The 19,158-nt window shown below is 41.7% G+C and overlaps 1 protein-coding gene across 6 annotated transcripts in view; it reads left to right on the top strand.

Moving 5' to 3' along the window:
* The window catches only part of LOC149208643 (coenzyme Q biosynthesis Coq4 family protein / ubiquinone biosynthesis Coq4 family protein), a 148,929-nt gene that overhangs the window by 7,309 nt on the left and 122,462 nt on the right, over nucleotides 1-19,158 (top strand). The gene's annotated exons all lie outside the window — the stretch shown is intronic.

Genomic DNA, 19,158 nt, shown 5'->3' with positions numbered 1-19,158 from the left:
GCAACTCTGATCACTCCTTCGATTTCCTCAGCAAGCCCTGCCCCAGAAAATCAAATTCTTGATCAATTCGATGTGTTCTCCAAGTGACCTTCAAGCCTCCTCATATACTTTTCTCGTTGACAATTCAACGACTGAGATTAAGTCTCTAATCAACGACTAAGATTAGATCTGGCTTGATCCATGACTTTTGGACCTTTCTAACTCAATTTTATATTAATTCACAATAATATTTTATTTTCCCTAGATTTAGACATAGGGAATCCATTAAAAAATATTAATTATTTTAATATCTCCCAAATTGGTTATATTCTGCCCAAACCATTTCTGGGTATTGGAGATCTCATGTGCTTTAGTCTCTCCATCAATTTTCGTGGCTAGAGCACATCCGATGCTACCCCAAATCAATACTCCCTCTTAGTAAGGACTGTGTTGTAGTAATACTCCTCACTGAGCATCACCGTGATCATCTGGCATTTGTTCCTATGCTGATGCTATGCTTGTTACCCAACATCTTCTGCACTGCTGCATCATGTACTGCTACCCATGGCCCTGCCACTGCCACTGTTGCATCCGTACGACAACTCCCTCTGCATCCATGCTGCTGCCCATGGCCTTGCCACTGCCACTGCTGCATCTGCACTGCAACCCCTCTCATCATGCTGCATCGTGCTGCTCATAGCACTACCACTGCTAATTGCTGCACTGCAACTCAGTTACTGAGAAGTAAGTAACTGATCTCCGAACTCTGACATCTCCGTCGGGCTAAAACACTCCCGACGCTGAAGCTCCCTCTGTCGCTGACAAGTGCTCCCTCTCTGACCTCTGCGCTGTTGCCACAACTCTATGCATCTCGCACTGCTGCCTCTCGTTGTCCTGGGACTCCTGCACTGTAGCTCCCTCTGTTGCTTCATCCGCATCTGTCTCTTCCTACATCCGGCAGTCCTGCTACTCCTCTTCGGGGCTCCCGTAGCAAGGTATAATCCAAGAGGTTGGGTACCTCGAGGATCTCGCCCCTCATCGCCTGTAGTCTGTCTGACTACAACTCGATGTCTCCCCACTTCCTCTCAAGTGGCGCATGAGCACTCATGGGACAGTCATCATTTGTCTCCACTTCTTTCTTCGCCCTTGCTGGCGCTGCCTTGGTCTCAGAAGCCTCTCCCTTGCTCTTCTTCTTCAGACGCTGGCTCGCATAATGACCCAATTCCCCATAGTGGAAGCATTTGATCTTGGAGAGGTCCTTCTTCCGTTTCCCCTGCTTTCCCTCAGATGCTAGGTCAACATCCTCCTCTTCCTCCTCCTTGATTCTGACCCCGTTGCCGTTGCTTCCCGCCTTGGTTAGCCTTTTGATCTCTTCTTGACAAAGAGCTGCCCATAGTTCCTCTCAATCTGGAAGGGTCGACCTGCCCAGTATGCTCTTGACAAATACCTCCCAATCCTCTGAGACTGCGTTTAATGTGGTCCTCACCAACATCTCCTCATCCGGCGTGGCCCCTATAGAAGTCAGCTGATCCCGGATCTCCTTCAATCGATCGAGGAAGGTGTCGATCTGTTCTCCCTTCTGCATTTGGTATGACTGCAACTGATTTTCTAGTATCATCTTCCTTTGCACGGAAGTATGCTGATACAATTTCGTCAGGGCCTCCCACATCGCATTTGCCGTGTCCTTTTCAACAATATGTGGTACTACATGGTCCTTGACCCCATCAAGTATGATGCTCTTGGCCCTCGCCATTGCCTTGTAGTTTTCGTTCTTAACTGGGTCAACTGGGATTACTATCGTTTTCAAGGCGAAGTGCTTGAGACAATTCCTATCTAGAACAAACAAGATCTTGGCCTTCCAGACTACGAATTTTGAGGCTCTGTCCAGTCTGTCCTGATCTCTTACCCCGTTCACTGCCATTTCGCTGCTTCTCTTTCGACTCTTCCGAGTCTCTCTACTTCTCTCCTGGAAGTTCTCGATGTGATTCCCTCTAAGCCTCGATTTCCCTCCTGGAAACCCCTCTGCCAATGTCGAGATGCCCCCACTTCGATCGTTAGTGTAGTTGCACCACTGATCCAGATTTCTTGGCTAGAAATCCTCGGCAACAACTCCCTCTTCCTTGGTCTTGCCCTGTTAGGTACTGTTCTAACCACAATACCCCACCAGCTTCACTCTGCAACTTACCCACAGCCTCCTATGCCCCAACAAACTGAAGGTTAGAGCCTCTAGGCTCTGCGCAATCCCGACACCAGCAAAATCCGCACCTCCTGGTCATGGGCGTCAATCCTTCCTGACTGAGAAAGATGACTGGGCAAAGCGTAGGTCGGGTCTGCTCCTCTCTGCCACTGCACTGATCCTCTTCTCGGCTCGAACTTGATGATGCAGGCACTGCGTAACCCCTTGCTGCTTTTCCGATAGGAACAACTTCTGTCACTTGGGACAATTGTTTCTGCTGCTGCTACTGCTCTGCTTGGCTAATGCCCTCAGTTACTCTGTGATCTGCAACCACCCTTTGATACCATGTTGGAATTTCTAAGTCTATCTGTTAGAAATCCTTCATGTACTCTGATTTATTTCTTCCTACTTGTTCTGTTAATTAACAAGTTATTTACCATGTAAATACTGAAAATAAATACAAGTACATGCTCAACACATACAGATCATCAACTGAAGGAAAAACAAGCACACAAGTGACACCATTGTTTTTGGATTAATGTCCTCGGAAAAACCCAACGCAGGAAAACTTGTGCAGCTAACTGAGGGTTTTATTATTAAGCAATTTCAGAATACAATCTGGGTGCCAGAAATGGCTCACCCAACAGAGAATGCCCTCGGTAGTAGTACCTCTTAGTCGGAGATAGATATTCTCACTAAAAACCTCGAATGAATGATCCCACACCTCTCAGCTCCAATCTGCCCCACGAAATCTCCCAACATCAGCCTCTAGGGTCTGCGTCAACCTCTCTGGACCAACGTCAGCCCAACTAGCCTAGTGTCAGCCTCTGGAGGCTATGCGTCAGCCTTTGGAGCCTCTGCGTCTCCCACGCTGGCTCTCTCTGGCACTGCGCAACTCCTAGCTGCCTCTACGTGGCCTCTGGCTGCCTCTGCGTGGCCTCTAGCTGGCTCTGCGTCAACCCTCTCCCAGCTTCTGTGCTGATGGTCCCGGTACCCTCTCTACCTCTTTTCTTCTGTATTCCTTGCCCCTCAGCTGCAACTCTGATCACTCCTTCGATTTCCTCAGCAAGCCCTGCCCCAGAAAATCGAATTCTTGATCAACTCGGTTTGTTCTCCAAGTGACCCTCAAGCCTCCTCTTATACTTTTCTCGTTGACAATTCAACGACCGAGATTAAGTCTCTAATCAACTGCTAAGATTAGATCTGGCTTGATCCATGACTTTTGGACCATTCTAACTCAATTTTATATTAATTCACATTAATATTTTATTTTCCCTAAGTCTAGACTTAGGGAATCCATTACAAAATATTAATTATCTTAATATCTCCCAAATTGGTTAGATTCTGCCCAAACCATTTCCGGGTATTGGAGATCTCATGTGCTTTAGCCTCTCCACCAATTTTCATGGCTAGAGCACATTCGATGCTACCCCAAATCAACAAATTCAACCCTACGTGTGATCTACAACAAAAATAGTTCATTGGAGCTAGCATTTCGTGGAGGGAAAAGATTCCTATTGCTCAATTAAGGACCAACTCACATCAACTTCGATGTGAAACGGGATGGTGGAAAAGGCCTAAAGAAGCTTGGGAAGACCGGTGTGTACATTTTGCATGTCTGGGGCTGTGGAATCAGAAAAACATTTCATTTTGGAATGTGATGCATTCAAAGAAAGTTATGAGAACATGTTAGCATCAGTTTCTTGGCATTGTCTTTTTAGCGAGGGGATTGTTGGAAGGTTGGGCCAGCTCATCATCAATTTGAATCGGAAAATGATTGAATTGCAAAAAGTGAAAAACAAGGAACTAATGGTCTCATAGACTATTTTTAGTCTCGTGGACCTTAAAATATCATATCATAATAAAAGCAAATAGAACAACTAGGTGAAAGTCATGATTATAATGAAAGCCTCCAACGTTTTATGCATCATGAAACATTCAATCCACTACTTCAAAATCTGTCTACAAAGCAAATAAAAAAGGAACAAATATAACCAAAAGCAGAATTGATAGGTGATGCATGTATTAAGATACCAGGCACCTTCCTCTGTGCGCGATGTGTGTCTCCTTACAAGCCAACTTGGGTGTACAGGTGAGCGTTGTTTGAAGCCATGGTGAGCATTGTTTGAAGCCTACCTGGGTGTACAGGTGAGCATTGTTTAAGGTAAACAAATTCCGATAGAGTTAGTATAGAAGTAGGAAAAATTTCTTATTTTTTCTCTCAAGATAATTTACCCAAAATACCCAAAATCCAAAGTTGAAGCCAAAGCTGTCAAAACCCTTTAATTAGAGTAGAAGAAGCTGTCAAGATATTACCCAAAACGCAAGTTGAAGCCAAAATTGTCAAAACCCTTTAATTAGAGCAGAAGAAGTTATTGTTGCTAAACTATCATTCCTGCAGTTTTGAGACATGCAATATAAAGCAAAACATGAATCGTTAATTCAATCAAGCACTATTACCTTAAATCGAGTATTAATGAAAACTAGAATTCGAACCTCATTTCGAGTATGAATTCCATCCATCAGTAAACCCGGAAAGATAGTATAATAAGGAATGAAAGCAAGCAAGCTCTAACTTCTCGCTATTGAATTCGAGTTGTCATTATCAAGGCAGCTCTGAATTCAGAGTTTTATTCTCCACTATGCATTAGATGAATGAGAAAGTACTAAGTTTGCAATTCAGAGGAGGCAGAAATAACAGAGCAGTTCTGAGACATGCAATATAAAGCAAAACATGAATCGTTAATTCAATCAAGCAATATTACCTTAAATCAAGTATTAATGAAAGCTAGAATTCGAACCTTATTTCGAGTATGAATTCCATCCATCAGTAAACCCGGAAAGATAGTATAATAAGGAATGAAAACAAGCAAGCTCTAAATTCTCGCTATTGAATTCAAGTTGTCTGCAGGCTCTTAAGTGGTGGCCACCAGAAAACATTGCATTGAAGCAATTGTGACTCTTCCAGCCAAAAGAGTGAATAAACAGAAATATTGTCTAGCAAACATTGAAGCAATTGCCACTGTTCCAGCCAAAAGAGTGAATAAACAGAAATATTGAGTAGGTTGCCAGATCAGGTTCTCATGCAAACAATAGTTGTCAATTGTCAAGCCTGCCAGATTGGGTTCTCATGCAAACAACAACTGTCAAGCCTGCCAGATTGGGTTCTCATGCAAACCGCAATTTTGACACGGTAGACATGGTCGGTCTCTAGACACATCAAAAATAAAAATAAATGTTTAAAGTAAAAAATACAATGTCTCAATCTTATTGAAATTCTAGAGATACATGTTACTTGTTTCTAGAGATAGAGATACATGTTACTCTAGACATTTAATGTCTATAAATTAATGTTAACATTAAACCAGCGTTAATCCATATGAACATTTATATGATGTCTTCACTTATTAGTCTAAGTTTTAAAACGAAGAATGGTCCATTTAAATTGCTTTGGCCTCGATATGAGGCCAAATAAGACGATGATTCCCTTGATTGGTTAAAAGGAAAGATTTGATTTCGCTGATTGGCTAGAAGGAAAAAGCATTTCATTAATATAAACAAACTTTGGTTAAAAGGAAAAAAATCATTGGTTTCAGTGTCAGACTAAAACATATTCGGAAAACCGATTGCTATAGTCCTTGCCAGGCCCTTTGGGCAGGGACTAATAAGGTAATTTGTTGTTTTCTCAGAGGTGAACCCCTTTAAAATGGAAGAGATATTCACATTGCAATTATATCCCTCCATAAAATCATCTGTTAATGTTCTCACAGGTCTTTCCATTTCTAAGTTTTTAATATTGCATGGACCGTATGCATCCCCATATTCACATTGCAATTATATCCCTCCATAAAATCATTTGTTAATGTTCTCAGTCTCACAGGTCTTTCCATTTCTAAGTTTTTAATATTGCATGGACCGTATGCATCCCCATATTCACATTGCAATTATATCCCTCCATAAAATCATCTGTTAATGTTCTCACAGGTCTTTGCATTTCTAAGTTTTTAATATTGCATGGACCACATGCATCCCCAACTGTGTATTTTGTCTTACCTTGGCAAAGTATCTTCCGGGTAATTGAGTTCTACGCTGCCTTATAGTGCAGTCAGTTACCAAATACATTAAGATGAACATAATCTTTCGCTCATTCTTTACAATATGCATGGACATTATGCTTATTCTTTGCCCTCTGCATCTCAGAAGCACAATTTCACCTTTATTTTTGTTTTCTCTTTTCTTAATCAGAACCAATCAGCCCAACACGGTACCACTGCCGCATGTATTTGATGAAAAACCTAAATTAAATAAACTGACCAGTCCAGGCGTTTTTGTTTTTCCCGTCCCTGTTGGCCCAATTTTGTGGACAAACTGCAACAAGGAAGCTAGTACATGTCTCTGTTTTGGTAATTGAAATTTGAGAGAGAAGTTTGTTTCGTTAATTGAGGGATAGCTGTAGCTATCTCTTGGGTATTTTGTAATTCTTGTAATGTTCTGGTGAAATTAATTGTATAATAATTGTCTTAGGGACGAAAAGGAAAATCCCAAAATTTCCAATTTTGACAGTTTTGGGCAGCCAGGTAAAGAAACCCAAAACTGGGGTTTGAAGTTAAATTTATTCAATCATTGATTGAAGGAGGTGAAACTCCTCTAGGAAGAGGAAATCTATAAATATGAAAGAGATGATCTATGTATTTTTCAATGTTCCACCAAGACTCCGGTGCGGGGAGACGCATAGGGGGACGTGTGGGAGTACCCTCAAATTTTAGCGAAATTTCAGGGGTGCGGGGAGTCGTCGAGGTGTATATATATATATATATATATATAATTCAAGTTCATATTCATTGTTCACTGTTCAATAATGAAAGCATAAAAATATTAAATAGACAATTGAAATTTGAATCATTGATCCATACTCATCATTCATTTTGATACATACATCATTCATATGACATACTCAAGTGACAAGTCTCATTATTGAATTAATTATTATTCATACATACCATGAGATTCGAAAAACAAAAATAAAAATCAATAATAAAATATTCAAATACATTGATCGATATCATTCATCATTCAATGGTTCATCATTCTACAATCTACATTGATTTAAAAACTAAATTCATCATCCATCATTCTAGAATCTAAATTGAAAGCAAAACATACTAGTATATTTTCAAAGTTTGAACACTAAATCTATATAACTCAAAGTTTCAAAGTTCAAACTCAAAAATAGTTAAGAGTGAAATGGAAATGACTTTGGGTTGAAATGAAATGAGCTTTTAACTTTAAGGTTTAGGCTTTTAAGTTTTAGTTATTTAGTTTTAATTTTAATTTTTTTTTAGACTTTTAAGTTTTAGTTATTTAGTTTAAAAAAAATAAAATTTAATGGTTTTGAGTTTTGAATTTTTGATTTTGAATTTTGAATTTTTAAGTCTTATTAGACAAATTTAAAGGGGGACGCACATGCGCACCCTTTTTGGGGAGTCTAGACTCCCATACTGAAGGGGGACGCCCAGAAGCACCCTTTTTGGGGAGTCTTGGGGAGTCTAGACTCCCACACTGGGGAAACGCACCCCCTTGCGTCTCCCCAAGACTCCCCAAAAAGGGTGCGTGGGGAAACGCACCCCCAAGAGACTCCCCGTCTCGGGTGCGTGGGGTGCGAGGGGTGCGCGCACCCGACCCTGGGGGACGCGTCCCCGTGGAACACTGGTATTTTTCTTGAGACTCAGACTCTAAGGTTTTTAAGACCCCATTTTTCTTTTCAATTTCGGTGGTGAAAGATTCAAACCTAGTTGAGACATTTTCTATCATCTTTCATTCTGTTTTGGCACTGGAGAATGAAGAGCAGAGAAGTTCTTGTGATTTGGGTTTATGTTTGGGCACAGGGAAACTTGGAAAGACATCGAAGTCTTCTGTTTATTTTATTTCCTGGGATGAAGTTTATTTCGTTAATTGAGGGATAGCTGTCTCTTGGGTATTTTGTAATTCTTGTAATGTTCCGGGGAAATTAATTGTCTAATAATTGTCTAAGGGAAGAAAAGGAAAATCCCAAAATTTCCATTTGTAATTCTTGTAATATTCCGGGTAATTAATTGTCTAATAATTGTCTAAGGGACGAAAAGGAAAGTCCCAAAATTTCCAATTCTGGCAGTTTTGGGCAGTCATAAAATAAACTTAAAAGTGGGGTTTGAAGTGAAATTTGATTGAATGAGGAGAGACTCCTCTAGTAAGAGGAAATCTATAAATATGAGAGGGATGAATTTATTTTGATCAAATTTATTTGTGTTTTTTCTTGAGGCTATGGGGGTTTTAACTTTTAAGATCCCATTTTCCTTGTCAATTTCGTGGTGAAAGATTCCACCCTAGTTGAGTCATTTTCTATCATCTCTCATTATGTTTTGGCATTGGAGAATCATCTGAAGAGCAGTGAAGTTCTTGTGATTTGGATTCGTGTTTGGGCACAGAGAAACTTGGAAAGACAACAAAGTCTTCTTTTTATCTTTTTTTTGAATTGGGTACAGGAGCAACTTGAAGGACAATGAAATTTTCTTTTTGATTTTTTTTTTTGGGCACAGGGATTCGATCTGTTGGAAGTAGTGTAGTTTCTCCTCTTGTTTTGGCCACATGAAAACATCTAATCAAGGCAACGACTCTCTGTGACAACCTGATTCCAAGGTTTGTGAAGTCTGAAATTGGGTGACTCCTTTGCAAGGGCATCCTGAAGCTGAGGTTGTGTTTCTATGGGAGCTAACTAAGAATTGATTTTATGAAGGAAAGGGTCTAGGTTCCATATGGTGGAAGCGGAGCAAATTATTTTAAAAAAACTCTTGTTGTGAAGTTGAGATTCCCGCTAAGGACAAAAGGGGACCCCGACGTTTGGCTTGAAGCAACAAAATTCTTGACCAAAGGCTGCTGGGAAACGTGTGGGTTCTAAACAAGAAAAGACCCTAACCCTGCCATGAGTTGACAAGATAAAAGATTAGTAGCAAGCTAGGACGCTGAGTTCATATCGTTGACTATTTTTTGATTGCTGTTGTAGAAGAAGAAGAAATTATTTTAACGTCCAGAGGCTAAAATAGCCTATGGGATAGATTGCTTCTCCATCTGAGTCTTGTATTCAACCCTTTTCTTGTGAAACCTCACAATAAATGCTCCTAGCTTCTCGACAAACCCCTCGCTGAATAAATTATCCCAAGAGTTACCTGCCAAAATATCTGCATAACTTTCCCTGCTGTCTTTGAAGGCCTCACATTCTAAAATGAAATGCTTTTATGTTTCCACTTTTCTGGTAGAGCAAAAAATACACTCTTTCTTCCCACACTTTTTTTGGCCTTTTCCAGCACCTCGTTTCATCACGAAGTTGATGAGAATTAGTCCTTAGCTGAGCGATAAGAATTCTGGCTCTCCAAGAAATATTGGCCCCTATGTACGCTTTTTGTTGATGATTATGAGTGGGATTAAACTCTTCAATCTAGTACTTTTTCTTTCTCCCTAGCTTCTTATCCCAAGTACGCTTGTGGAACTTATCCATAACAAAAGCTTTTATCTCTTTACTGTTTGTGGGACACATGTTCAAGCAAATACCCCATTCACTAAACCATTTGATATTTTGCCACATCCAAGTCTTCTTTCTTTTGCACAATATGTCATTAAGACAACCTTAGGCCATCTACCCTCTTCCATTTGCTCATTGTTTTTTAAATACCTTATGGCTCGCACCATAACAATTGCTTCAATAGAAGTAAGTCATGTTTCACTTAATAAGATAGCATAAGGAACTACACTTTTAATTTTGAATTTGTTTGTGATCAAGCGCTTTTGAATTTTCTCATTTTGTTTCCACTGCATGTCAAATGTATTGCTGGCCCACAATTCACAGCCATAAAGAATCACCGGAATCACTAAAAGCCCAAAAAGAGTTTGAGTGGTTTTCCAGTCCCATAACTTTGCCTCTCTGCGCCTATTTTGAAAAGCATAAAATGCTTTCCAACCTCCCAAAGTTCTTTTCTTTCTACTACCGTCTCAGCTTAGATTTCTGTTGAAGTCAATTCCGAGGTATTTGTAATCCGCAACTTCTTCCAAAATGCTGCCTTCAAAGTAGAACTTATGCTGGTTATGTTTTCTTTTGTTAGAGAAAACCACTACTTTCATTTTGCTAATATTGACTTGCATCCCCACCCTTCTACAAAAATGCTCAAGGGAAAGTAAGTGCTCTTGCAAACCAAGAGCAAATTTAGCAATCAAAATAAGGTCATCTGCATACAAAAGAAGCCTTATAACAAACTTCCCCAAATGGATACTGGCACCCCTTGTGAATTTAGCCACTCTTTGAGCTTGTCGACATACAAACCAAAAAGGGTAGGAGACAATGGGCAACCTTGCTTGACCTCGATGTCACTTCTAAAACATTCGTAAATGCCTGCTGAAGTTTTAATTTTGACTTTCACCTCTTCATACAACCTATGCACAACTGCTCTCAAATGCCTAGGAAGCCCAAGTTCCTCCATTCTGTGCCAAAGCTTATCCCTAGGAACCGTGTCAAAGGCTTTTTTGAAATCAACAAAGCAACAAAAGACTTCTTCCTTTTTCTCTCAAACTTTTTCAATGACGTGCCATAAAGTTATACCATGATCAACTGTGGAATGTTTAGGTCTAAAACCTGCTTGCCCTTTAGCATGTTTATCTCTTTCTTTCGCCCACTTCCTGATTTATTTTCTAGCACGCTTCCAAATAACTTTGCAAACAAGGGGTTTATCATTATGGTCCTATACTTGGAGGGATTAGTGACGTCACCACTCTTGAAAAGAGGTATTGCCAGACTAGTTCTCCAATTTGTGGGGAACCCCTGTTGTATGATGTTGTTGAAAATTTTTGTAATGTGAGGTGCAAGAATTTTGAAGGCTCACTTTAGATACTATGCTTGGAGTTCAACTAAGTCTTTTGCTTTTCCAACACCCGACTTCTTGATACCCATCTCTACCTCTTGCACTGTGAAGAGTTTAGTATCAATGTTGACCAAGGGAGGGGGGTCAACCTTGGGATCCTGCTCATAAATTTGTCTTGCATAGTCGAACCATTTAGAAGTTGTAATACTATTTTCAATTTGTATCTTTCTTGGTTGGAGCTCCTTCGAAAATAATTTGGGATTATTTTTCCCAAGGAAGATTAGTTCTTCCCTCCTTGAAATCATGAAATCAACCCTTTTCTTTCTTAATATTTGCTTGTAAGCTTTAAGGTTTATGTTATCCTTGTTTGACTCTTTCCACATTCTCCTTGCCTTTTTGCATTCCTAGTCAAACCAAGCATTAACCGGAAAGCAATTTGTTTCAAACTTCTTAATTTTTGCTCTTTTGCACAAATGTGTTAATTTGTGACTATGAAGGCCGTGAATTGGAATTTTCTCCTTCTTAAAGAGTCTCTCGAGCATTATTTTTAAGGTATTACAATTTTATGGAATCAAAAGAATTTTTCCCTTTGGGAGATTTTGTTGAACGCACTGAGCTTTTGACTCTAACTTCTTCTTTCTAGTCCAAGAGTAACTTAAATAAATTGGCTTGTGGTCTGATTTTAAGTCCAAAGCCGATCTCAAATCATAACTTTTTCCATTTTCTCACATAAACAATGCGAGCAAATTACATAATCTACTACAGTTGCTCCATTGTAAGTAGTGCAAGTGAAATAGCAGACTTTGCCCATCTAGTGAAACCATTACAAATGACTAAATCGAAAGCCCCACATAGAGTAAGCAATTGTTCACCAAAGAGATCGCAACCGTTGTCCTCTGAAATTCTTTCTCACTGATGATTACTCTCTTTTGTAAGCCAGATAGGGTCGCAGTCTTTTTTACAACAAATAATGCTAGCATGCTCACTTGCAGTCCTAACATTGAAATCACCCACTATAAGGACTTCACCTAGCTGAGAATATGTTGCAATATCTGCTTTTAAGGCTGCAAAGGGATCCTTGTGGTCAAGCCCTCTACTTTTGTAAGTTTTTGAAACTTGCAGCGCAAAATAGCATGCTGCGATTCTGATGTGATCTCCATTTTATGATATTTTAACCAAATGAATTGTTTATTTGAGTCTTCTTTTTCTAGTTGAATGAAACGACCTTCTTTTCCCCTCACTAATACCATGATAGCCCCATGTCCTTTGCCATTCCCTGCTGCCTTGTTCCACACTGCCATCTTCTAGTACCCTTCAAACAAAGGTGCCATGCTCATGTGTTTCTATGAGGCAAATTATTTCTCTATCTTCCACAATAGGCCCTAACCCAGGTCCTTGTCTCCATGGGTAACCTCTGCAGTTCCAACAAACTAATCTTAAGGAAACCTGGGTATGACTTGATTGCTATTTGTTTTGACATGCAAGACTCACAATTGAGTCTTTGTCCCTGCTTGCCCATACTGACCTTGCTACCTGATTTCCTGCTAAAGAGTTTGTTGCCATCTTGCTGCTTTGTTTTGGAAGGAGGTCCAAAACGCGCTATCACAACTTTACCTTTATAAATCCATGCTCTCTTGCCCTCGTCCCTTGCTGCCCTAACCTTTGACATTTCCTCCCTCCTTTCCTCTTGTTGTCTTATAGTTAAATCTTCTTCTAGAAAAAAGTGAGAACCCCTTAAGCGCTGCTTCTTGCTTAGAATGATATATTTATCACGCAAGCTAGGCATGATGACTTTTATGGGTTTGGCTCTCTCACTGTTAATCTTACCCACCCTCCATGCTTGGCATATTTGTCCTTGCCAAAACAACTTGTCTTTTAAAAAGTCCCTTGCAAGGTCAAGAGTACATTCATTTTTCCCAGTCTTTTACCCTTTTAATAATTATGTTTACTACTATATCTTATCTTTCCTTGCTTTCTCTATCTTGCATGTTGCCAACTCGAATGTTTGTTTCTCCTTCCTTGTTAGCAGAATTGCTAATAACTTGAGCCCAAGTTTTGGAAACTTTTGTGGAAGCTCCTTTTCTTTCTTCTCTTGCTTTCTCTTCATGGTTGTCTATTTGGGCAACCACTTTCCCTTTATCTTGGGATGGTTTCGCATTCACCACCTCTGTACTTTCCACTACATATTTCTTCATGTTTTGCACATCCGTTTTCATGCGTTGCCATTCTGTCTTTCTATCAGAAAAGCTTCCTGTAGCAATGCCACTTGCTCCTTCAAAACTTTATTACTTTCTGCTAAAGCCTGATTTTCAGTTGTTATTACATGAATTTTATGATCTCTTTCCTGCTCTTTAGCTTCTAAAACCTCCAAACTCTTTTTTGCACTTAACAATTCTTTCACATAAAGATCTGATGACTAGGTGAGAGGTGTGGATGTGGAACTATACAGAATCATCAATGAATTTTCCTCTGCGCCTGTTGTTGCCACATGCTTGCAAAGAGGACTTATTTGAATATTGCTTATTGCGAAGGGCCCGAGTACTTTCCCTTCCACACGTTTTTTCTTTGTCTGCTGCCATTTTAGACGGGCTAGTCTTCGTTTTAAAATGCCCCGATACTGTTTGGCATTGACCCAAACCCACTTCTCTGCTTTGGCTAATGAGACAATTTTCACTTGTCCTAGATCAGTTGTTTCCACAAGTCTTGAAATTTCTTGTCTGGTTGTCATGTTTGAATGCATTTCTGATGACTGTCCTCTCATCAAATGTCTCCGAAAATGTTGAAAAATGTGTCCAAAAAAACCTCAAAATGTAAGTAAACTACAACAACTGTATATGTTAAGTTCCAACTCCTTCAATTCTGTAGTGTCGAACTCCTAATTCCTCCACCCAGTTTCAAATAGTGCCACTGCAAATGTATCATTTTGGTGGCTGAAATAGAAGGGCGCTCGCAGTTTAGCTCATGGCCAACCGCACCGGCGAAGACGTATGTGGAAATAGAAAGCTCATTTAATTCAGAACTTCAAACCTAGAGCCGCTATCGAATCTTGTCCCCATCGCACCTTGCCCTTCAGGATTTGCCCTTGCGTAGTATTGCTGCATCCTTTCACCGAAAAACATTGGTTAATAAGGTCTCTGGTTTAGTTTGTAACAAACTGCTAGATCTGTGCATTAGTTTTGATCTGACATGGATATAGAAAAGTGAAGCATGCGTTCCCGTCCGCTTCTTTCCCCACTCTCTCAGGTGGGTAAAGTACTAGATCTGATCCCTCCTCACTCAGATACATGGAGTCTCTCTCAGATTCTTGCGAAGCAGTGAAATGCAAACAGTGAAATGGGATATTATGGTGCATGACCTAGAATTCTCCATTGAACTCCAGACTTGGGAACTTTATTTAGAAATTCTATGCCGGACTGGATTAAATTATTTGACAGTAAATGTAATTAGTCTATATTTACTTGGCGGGTCTTTGGTATACTGTTTAATTGTTATGGTGATATATATATATATATCTTTCTTTTTTAAATTATCTGATTGTATATGTTTGGGTCGGAATGTATTGTTTGTTAAATTTTATGAATTGTGGATTGGATGTTTGGTATTAAAGCTATTACCTTGTGAAGTGTTTAGAGGAAATTGCTGAATAATACCTAACTATGAGAAAACCTAGGGCAAATTACCCTAGCACTCTACATATTTGTAAAGGCTCATATATATATTTTTATGATCGTGCATAGTAACAACAACAACCTTTTTCAACCAGCAGGAATACAGTGAAAATGCTGATGATGCTTGTGTGCAGTCAATTGTCAAACATAGGAAAATGAACATAATCTTTAGTTGAGTTTCCGCAATAGGACATCAGTAAACTCACACACAACATATATCCAGAAACTTATATCAATATGTCTATGGGTTGTGGAAATATACATTCACAAATGCACATTATGTTTAGCTTTACCCACAGCATCATAGAAGCACAATTCCAGGATTGTTTAGTTTTGTATTTTTATAATTAGAACCAGTCATTCCAACACTCCACCACTTCAACTTGTATTCTTTTTCCAAGGAAAACCTCTTGGGAAGTTCCTTGGCACTTCCTTGCATTTTGTGGATGGTGCCTAGTGCAAACCTGTCAACATTCACTATTTTGCCTAACCCTGCAGGGACATTGAGTGAGGCATGAAACAGAGGTAGCCGACTTGGGCTAATTGACCCTGAAGGCTGAGACTCTCTGCATGAAGTTCAAAGCACTTAACCGCTTGAGCTAATCTGCAAGGCTCCATTGGCATATGTATCCATTAAAAACCTAAGTAGATAAAATGACCAGGAAAGTATGCTCTTCCCCCCCCCTTGTTGATTGGGGGTAGCATCGGATGTGCTCTAGCCACGAAATTTGGTGGAGAGGTTGGGGCACATGAGATCTCCAATACCCAGAAAGGGTTTGGGCAGATTCTAAACAGTTAAGGAGATATTAAAATAATTAATATTTTTAATGGAGTCCCTAAGTCTAAACTTAGGGAAATTTAAATATTAATGTGAATTAATATGAAACTATGTTAGAATGGTCCAAAAGACATGGATCAAGCCAGATCTAATCTTAGGCGCTGATTAGGGACTTAATCTCGGCCGTTGATATGTCGACGAGAAAAGTATAAGAGGGGGCTTGAGGGTCACTTGGAGAGGACACCAGAGTGATCAATCATTCTATTATCTAGAGCGGGGTTTGCCAAGAGAGATAGAATCAGTGATTGGAGTTGCAGCTGAGGGGCATTGAGTACAGAGAGACAGAGAGGCAGAGATAGTGCTGGGAGAGCAGCGCAGTAGCCGAGAGAGTGACGCAGTAGCAGCCAGAGCTCACGCAGGGCCACGCAGAGGCAGCCGGGAGCTGCGCAGAGCTTCAGAGAGGCTAGCGTTGTTGACGCAGAGGGCCAGAAAGCTGACGCAGGGCCTCCTAAGGCTGACGCAGACCCATTCAGGGTGACGCAAGGCCAGTGCTGGGCAGAGAGGGGCTGACGCAATCCAGAAAGGCAGACGCTGGGGTTTCTGGGGCAGATTGGAGTTGAGGAGATGCCGGAAGGTGTTTTCGGGGTTTTAGCCAGGACATTTGTCTCAAACTGAGAGGTATTACTGCCAAGGAAATTCTTTGTTGGGTAGGCCGGATTTGGCACCCAGATTGTACTCTGATATTGCTTAATAAGAAAACCCTCAGATAGCTGCACCGGTTTTCCCACATTGGGTTTTTCCGGGGACATTGGTCCAAAAATAACGGTGTCATTTGGTGTGATTGTTTCTGTTTCCTTCAGTTGTTGATCTGTAATATGTTGAGCATGCACTAGTGTTTATTTCCAGTATCTACATTGTAAATAACTTGTTAAGTAACAGAACAAGTAGGTAGGAATAAATTAGATAAAGTGCATGGAGGGTTTCTAATTGGTAGACTTAGAAACTTCAACATGGTATTAGAGCGTGATTGTAGATCACAGGAGAACTGAGGACATCAGCCGAGCGGAGCAATAGCAGCAGAAAACAGTTGTCCCGAGGTGACAGACGCTGTTTCTAGTAGAGCAGCAACAAGGGAAGGGTGACGCAGTGCCTGCGTCATCAAGGGTGAGCCAGGAAGAGGCAGCGCAGAGGCTAAGGAAGGCAAAGGGAGCCTCACGCAGAAGCTAGGAGGGCTGACGCAGTTGGTTGAGGAGGTCGGGTTGCTGGTGCCGGGATTGCGCAGAGCCTAGGAGCTCTCACCTTCAGGTTGCTGGGGTTTAGAAGGCTGTGGGAACATTGCAGAGTGGAGCTGGTGAGGTACTGTAGTTAGAACAGTACCTGACAGGGCAAGGCCAAGAGGAGGGAGTTGCTACCGAGGGTTTCTAGCGAGAAACCCGAATTAGTGGTGCGGTTGCACAGACGATCAGAGTAGGGGGCATCTTGACATCGGTAGAAGGATTTCCAGGAGGGAAATCGAGACTCAAAGGGAGTCAGATCGAGAACTTCCAAGAGGGAAGTAGAAGAGCATCATGGCACTACACAGAGTAAGAGACCAGGACCGACTGGATGGAGTGTCGAACTTCGCAATGTGGAAGGCCAAAATCTTATACGTACTTGATAGAAATCGTGTCAAGAACTTCGCCTTGAAGGTTATAGCTATCCCAGTCGACCCGAATGATTACGTCAAGTACGAGGAGGCAATGGCGAGGGCCAAGAGCATCATCCTTGACGGGGTCAAGGACCATGTAGTACCACACATTGCCGAGAAGGAAACGACATATGAGATGTGGGAGGCACCCAAGAAATTGTACCAGCATACTTCTGTGCAGAGAAGAATGTTACTAGAGAATCAATTGAGGTCGTATTAGATGAAGAAGGGAGAACCGATTGACACCTTCCTCGGAGGACTGAATGAGATCCGAGATCAGTTCACTGCTATAGAAGCCACGCCAGATGAGGAGTTGATGGTGAGGAAAGCCCTGAATGCTGTCTCAGAAGACTGGGAGGTATTTGTCCAAAGTATACTGGGCAGAGGGACACTTCCACCTTGGGATGAGATGTGGGTGGCTCTTCGCTAGAAAGAGATTAGACGACAGTCAAAGACGGGTAGTAGTAGCAAGGGGATCAAAGTCAAGCAGGAGGAGGAAGATGTTGCCCTAGCATCTGAGGGAAAGCAGGAAAAGCGGAAGAAGAAGGATCTCTCCAAGATCAAGTGCTTCCACTGTGGCGAGCTGGGTCATTATGCGACCCAGTGTCCAAGGAAGAAGAGTTAGGGAGAGTCTTTCGAGACTAAGACAGTGCTAGCAAGGGCAGAGAAGGAAGTGTTGACAGACGATGACTATGCCATGAGTGCACACGCGCCACTTGAGTAGAAGTGGGGAGACATCCAGCTGTAGTCAGGTGGACTACAGGCGATGGGGGGTAGGATCCTCGATGTACCCGGCCTCTTGGATTAGACCTTGCTACGGGACCCCCGAAGAGGAGTAGCAGGACTGGCTGAGTCGGGTAGAGACGGATGCAGATGAAGCGACATAGAGAGCTACAGTGCTGGAGTCTTAAGATAACGCGAGGCTAGCACGCTGCAACAATGCGAGAGGCACGGGAGTGTTGCACTAGTGCAGGATGGCACAGAGAGGTGTGCAACGGTGCGAGATGCAGGGAGTTGTTGCAGCAGCGCAGAGGTCAGAGAGGGAGCACTTGTCAGCAGCAGAGGGAGCTTCAGCATCAGGAGGGTCTCTAGCCCAACAGAGAGGTCAGAGTTGGGAGATCAGTTACTTACTTCTCAGTAACTGAGTTGCAGTGCAGCAGTGGGCAGCACGATGCAACATGATGAGAGGAGGTGCAGTGCGGATGCAGTGCTGGGAGAAAGGACCAGCAGCAGCACGGATGCAGAGGGAGCTGTCGTATAGATGCAGCAGTGGCAGTGGCAAAACCATGGGCAACAATATAGGATACAACAGTGTAGAGGATGGTGGGTAGCAGGCCTAGCATCAACACAAGGACCGATGCTGGATGATCAGAGTAATACTCAGTGAGGAGTATTGTTAGAGCACAGTCCTCGCTAAGAGGGAGTGTCGATTTGGGGTAGCATCGGATGTGCTCTAGACACGAAATTTGGTGGAGAGGTTGGCGCACATGAGATCTCCAATACCCAGAAAGGGTTTGGGCAGATTCTAAACAATTAAGGAGATATTAAAATAATTAATATTTTTAATGGAGTCCCTAAGTCTAAACTTAGGGAAATTAAAATATTAATGTGAATTAATATGAAACTGTGTTAGAATGGTCCAAAAGACATGGATCAAGCCAGATCTAATCTTAGCCGTTGATTAGGGACTTAATCTCCACAGTTGATATGTCAACGAGAAAAGTATAAGAGGGGGCTTGAGGGTCACTTGGAGAGGACACCAGAGTGATCAATCGTTCTATTCTCTAGAGCGGGGTTTGCTAAGGGAGATAGAATCAGTGATCGGAGTTGTCGGGAGTGCAGCGCAGTAGCGGGAGAGTGACGCAGTAGCAACCAGAGCTCATGCAGGGCCACGTAGAGGCAGCTGGGAGCTGCGCAGAACTTCAGGGAGGCCAGCGTTGCGGACGCAGAGCTTCAGAGAAGCCAGCGTTGCTGACGCAGAGGGC

This window comes from Pinus tabuliformis, chromosome 1_2 (genome assembly GCF_031772625.1).
Source record: "Pinus tabuliformis cultivar Carrire ecotype Pingquan chromosome 1_2, CPIR1, whole genome shotgun sequence".
NCBI lineage: Eukaryota > Viridiplantae > Streptophyta > Pinopsida > Pinales > Pinaceae > Pinus > Pinus tabuliformis.
The sequence above is the reverse complement of the archived record's forward strand: the minus strand, read 5'-3'. Positions and strand labels throughout refer to the sequence as shown.